Genomic DNA, 6000 nt, shown 5'->3' on the forward strand with positions numbered 1-6000 from the left:
TAACATGGCTAGGGTTGCGCTAGGGGTAGGTTTACTGTTCCTCAGCTTCTCAAGTGGAAGTAATTAAATAATTACTAGCCCAGTGACTTTAACTGTCTAACCTCAGGAGCTGCTTCCAAAATAGCTCATGAACTGCCAAACTTCACACACTTATGCTCAACGCACACCTATGGTGTATCTCAAACTGACATCAGATTATCCCAAGGAACAGACACATGCTACTCTTGCACTGGTTTGACTGCAGGCAGCTGCAGGAAGGACTTCAGCCACATCAGCCTGAACATGTGGAGAAACTGCACTGATAAAGCAGCAGGCTATAAGGAGTGACTCAGGAAGTGCTTGGACATAGACTCTCTGCAAAGAGTGAGGCCTCAGCTTGTGCTGATATATGGGGTTATTCCTCCCCAGGTGCAGAAGAGGACTTGCCTTGGCTGAGCTTCATCAGGTCCCTATCTGCTGCTTTCTCCAACCTGTCAGTTGTCCCTATTCAGAGGTACACTGTGATGTTGCCAGATGAAAAATCATCTGTGCCTGGTGGGCTAACATGATGCTTATTCTTCAAAACCACTGGTCTATGGAACTGCACAATATCCATTCTGCAAGAAGAACTAGAAAGCAACCAGACCATCTGCCAACTTCTACCAGTTCACCAGGCGATCAGCTATCACTTTGGGCTCAACCTAAGAGACCCCCAGGACAGAACAATATGTACACAAAGGAGTGGGAAAATATGGTAATGATTTCAAGGAAATTATTATCATATGTATGTTTATTCTGGAAAATCAATGAATATGCATGTAAAATACAGTATTTGAACAGGAGCTTTTCTTTATTCAGCATGCACAATATTTCAGAGGATATAGCCCCTCATGCATCCAGCATGGAATAAAGAATATCTGCTTCTTAATACTACATTGGTGTTAAGGGTTTGTTATTTTTACCCATTTTGGGGAACATTTAGTAACATAGATCATTATTCCCAGTTTTGAATCATCTATTAACTTGTGAGCATGCACTTTGCATGTCACATTTTCAAGGTCATTAAGGAAGATGTTGAGTGATATGACCTTAGTATTGACGCAAGGGACTGGTCTCCAGCTTGTCTTTGTGCTGCTGATCCTTTGAACTCAGAAGTTGGAGCTGTTGCCAGCTGACCTCACTGTATAATTATCCAGTCCATACTGGGCTTCATAGAAACCTGATCAAGCTCAATGGAAACCTGATCTAGTTAAACATGTGCCTGCTCATTGCACGGATGTTGCACTAGTTGACCTTTAAAGATCCCTTTCAACCCAAACTGCGTTATAAGGACTAAGGCAAATAAGGCACAGACTTTCTGTGTCTGCTTTGTAGAGTGAAGTTCTGGTTCTGTTGGATCTCGAATGGAAAAAAAAGCACAAGATGCTTAAGAGAAAAAGGTGGCTTTAGAACTTAGTACATGTCTCCTGCAATGCTGGGAAATATGCAATGCACTAGACCAGGACAGTCCTTTCTGGTGGAGCCACTGCTGTACAGAGTTCTGTGGAGAGGTTCAATAGCCCCATTGTTCCTCACATCTTTACAGTATTCTTCCAAGTAAAACAAATCCATCCATCTCTTACTGTACAATACCAAACGTTCTGGAGGGTACACTGAGGTTTGCTGAAAGCATTACATTTTCACACATTCCCGTGGGAACAAGCCCTCACAAAGAGCACACACAGACTGCATTGTTAGTGGCAGCACACGTTGTATGCTCAGGTTCAGCAATCCCTCATGCTAACGTTCATCTCTGCAACCAAATCCTAGCATTAAATTCTGCCTAAGTTCTACTTGAAACCACCCACCTTACAATTCCTTTTGTGATGGCCCCCTGCAGCACTGCTTTCTACCAGGTCCCAGTCACACTAGGGGGTGGGTCCATATTTTCTATTGTAGAAGCACTTCTTATTGGCCTTCACATTCTTTGACCAGATTGATTTGGTTTTCCTGACTCATCCTTGCAGAGTTAGGCAGTTTCTTCTGAGTCTTCTGTGCTTATGTCCACCTCTTGTACTTTCTTTTCATGCTCGAGTTCAGTCAAGCTCTCCTTGCACATCCATGCAAAACCTCCTGCCATCCTTGCAGGTCCTCCTGCATAACAGAACAGGCCATTCTTGAGCTTGTAGAAAGTTAATTCCTTGTGAGATACAAAAAAATCCATCCAAAAACAGTCTTTCAGAACCTGTTCTCTTTTCAGGATCATATCAAGTGGATTCACCCAAGTAGATTCCCTAAACATGCTGAAGCCTTTTGAAATCCAGGACAGCAGTCCTAGCTTTTGTTTTCTTTCCTCCTTTCAAGATCCTGAACTCCATTTCAATGCAGTTAACTTCCAGTAAAAACTGCTTTTAGTGTTGAAGGATTGTGAGATCAGCCTGACAAACAATCCTAAATTAAACCCATCACAGGGATGTGAAGGATAGATTATTCCTAACAATGACTTGAATAGACAAGGATGTGAAAGACAGATAAACAGAAGGAGAAACACAAACAAGTGACAACATCTTATTTAAAAATTAAGCTGGCATGGCAGTGACTAGCCTAGCAACATATGAATGACAACCAATCACTGTGCTATAAAGGCATAGTCCCATCTTCCATCAGGGAAGACTGGTGGAAGTGTGTGTGGAGATTCCTCCCTTGAGTGGGGAGGCCCCTCTAGGTTAAGCCTTGACCCTGAGCAAAAAATATTTACCCATGGTCATCAGTATGGGTAAAACCAAACTACTTGATAATTATGAAGATTTAGTTTCAAAGTTTAGAAAGCAAAGGAATCCTTTCTGAACCTTGTGTTTATATGCATGTACTTGGGTGACACACAAGTTGATGATAAAGTTCCATCTGTTTGCATAAGCCCTCGTAATTTGCTTGATAACCTCAGTCAACACATCTTCATTTGATTGTCATCCTCTCTTCCTCATCATTCTATTGTCTGCCTCCTTACACTTCATATTATGATGAGTATTCTGTGGTGCCATGCTTCCTGGTGGTTGTAGGCAATGATTTTTGTGAAGTAAGTGGTCTTTCTCAGGTGTTTGGTGTTTGACCCCCGTCTCTGGGTAGGTGCAGTGGAGGTTTGGCTAACTCCCAGGTCAGTTTGTCCTGGCCAAAACCAGGAGCCTGGTTCTTGCTGGTTTCTTAAGCCACAAGTTCTGCTTTATCAAGTTCTCACAATAGGTAAGTCCTGCTTTACTGAATTTTCACAATATACATCTTATCTTTACAGCCTTTACCTAGCAACTAAATTTCTATGTGTTCTGTTGCATTTTTCTCTGCCTAACAAGTGATATTCTTATGTGTTCTGTTACAAGTTGTTTTTCTACTTTTACAAAATTGCTAAATAAGCTATATATTTCTGTTTCCCCTCCACAGCTTAAACACATTATATGCTTCTAAAATTCTGAGTTTTCCTATACATATATGTTTCCCATATCAGAAGTTTATCTAAAAGCTGCTGAGGACAACAGCTTGTAGCACACCCTCACCACTGCTGTGGAATTGTGTGCTGCCATGAGATAAGGTGCCAGCCCATCCCACACCAAATGCCCTAAAAAGCCTGTGTGTTTTAGGCCCAGCTCTTACATAACCCTCAGGCTGAATGGGGGATGAGGCCCTCTCTAATCAGTGTCAGCTGGGACAAAACCTCCAAGGGCCCCTTTAATCAAAGAGAACTGACAGAGCTCTTTAGCCCTGCTAGCCTTGCTAGAAGTCAAGGCCTCCTGTCTATTCCCAACAGCATTAGGCAACCTCAGGCTTCCCAAAGGCTTCTTAGATGGCCCTTGTCAATGATCTCAGAAGATTCCAGATCTATAAGCACGAGCCCACACACTGCTTTTACTATTCACTGCCTCTTTCAGCTGTGTTTAACAAGGGATATTCTTAGGACTATTATATTTTGCTAGCAATGGTGCTAAATCTTGTTATTGCTCAGTATTGACGTGACTGAGAATTATGTTGGCAAGGAATAAGGTACCAGAGTGCACACTGGAATAGTAATTTTAAAAACTCTAAGGTATACTGCAATATCACTGTGATCTGATCTGACTGGCAGCCTGTGCTGACATCTGGATACAAAACAAGGAGCTGGGAGGGGACACAGCTAGGGCAGCTGATCCCAACTGACCCAGGGGATATTCCACACCATATGGCGTCATGCTCAACAATAAAAATGGAGGGAGTTGGCTGGGGGATGGTGGCCCACTTCACAGAACCGGGTATCTACTATCCAACAGCTGGATACTTGATCCTATTCAGGCATTTCTGGTTTGTTTTCTTTAATGATAGCAAGATAACACTCGCAGACAAAGCATTAAGGAATGCCAGACGTCTTCTGCATACCTAGCTGTGAAACAGTGGCACATACATAAAGAGTTCATCTTGGAACATAAAAATCATGCTGTTTCCAATGATTGTTATATAATTCTTGACCAAAAGTTATATGATTCAGTGGCTGGTTGCTATTCCAAGAGGTAGTGCCTTTCTCTCCTAGACATCCTTCAAGATTCAGTTTTCTAGTAACACAGACAGTGTTTTGCAGTTGTGGCATCTTGACAATCTTTGCTCAAGATACTTATGCATAATAGACATTCTTGATTTAGGGTCAGTGAATAGAATGTGCACACATACTTGTCTGAGGTTTAATTTTTTTTAGAGACTATACACACACACACTCTCACACACTGCTTTTGCATTATAGTTATTACTATTTGTTTAATTATGGCAGTGTTACTGTCACAGTGATGTGTTTGGTTTACCCAAATGTATTTGATTCCCTTCAGGTTCTGACACCAGAACAACCTATGCTGAAGTAAGTAATCGTAAATCTTATGATTCAGGGCGATTCAGAGCCCTAATGTTTACTGCTTAAGGAGCCAGAAGGTCACTGAGCTGTATAAAAAAAAGGAAACATTGACAGAGTTTAAATAGCAGTAAAACAATTTTATAGTTTCTACTCAGTCTTGTTTGACAGCTATTTTTTTTATTTTTTTTTTTCACTTACACAGTGATGGCTTGGTTCTCCAGGCACGGGCGATGATGAGATTCACTCTTGAGAGGATTTCATTTTCCATGATTTTGAACCCATGTATTGTGTGGGGTTTTGAAAGCTATAGCCAGCCCAGCTCAGCTGCAGAGCTTCAGAATGACAGCCATAATGAGGGATCCATACAGACATCCTTGTGCAGGAGACTGCAGTTCTCAGACATAGTTAATTCATCACATATACAGGGTGCCTGGAATGCCTCATTGTACAGGGTGAAATCTTTTCCTGTCTTGGAATAAGATACACAGATAAGAACATCTGCCTAAATAGCCTCCTAGAAAAGAAGGGACATTTAGACACCCCAAAGTAATTATCACTTGATTATTTATTTACAACTGGCAGGCATTTATTATACCACAGATTAAATCTTACTCATCTATCATGCTCAGTTTGAAACCTTCAGAATGGCTTCCATTCTTTTTATACTACAAATCCTGTGACTGTTAATTATCTATATATTACAGTATTTTTCTCACATAGTGCCTTTTAGCCCGTAGCATGTATTAAGGAGTTTCTAATTGGTCATGGAAGTTCTGGTTTTCTTCCACATATAAAACCACCCTGAGTTCTTCAGAGTGATGTAGCAAGTGTAGCATGTTAGTTCTTTGAGGTCAACAAGAGTGGTCTCACTGCACAATATTGTTTTGAAAATAACATTTATGATGCTTCCATGGATAGTTCATTGCAGGTATCACCTGGTATGAAGAGTGAAAAAATAATCATCTGAAAATATCCTTTCCAAAAGTACCTGCTTTTTAATTATTGCAATATTCAATTATCCAGAGATAGCATTAGACTGCTAGAACAATTTACCAAAGAAAATAACAGTTCATGGGGATTTTGAAAGATATTCCATCTTATATTAACTTAGAGAAGCTAAACACACATAAATTTGTTGCTTTGACTTCCCAGCTGAGATTTGTAGTAAAAGTATTGCA

The sequence above is a fragment of the Parus major genome, chromosome 1A, assembly GCF_001522545.3.
Source record: "Parus major isolate Abel chromosome 1A, Parus_major1.1, whole genome shotgun sequence".
Taxonomy (NCBI): domain Eukaryota; kingdom Metazoa; phylum Chordata; class Aves; order Passeriformes; family Paridae; genus Parus; species Parus major.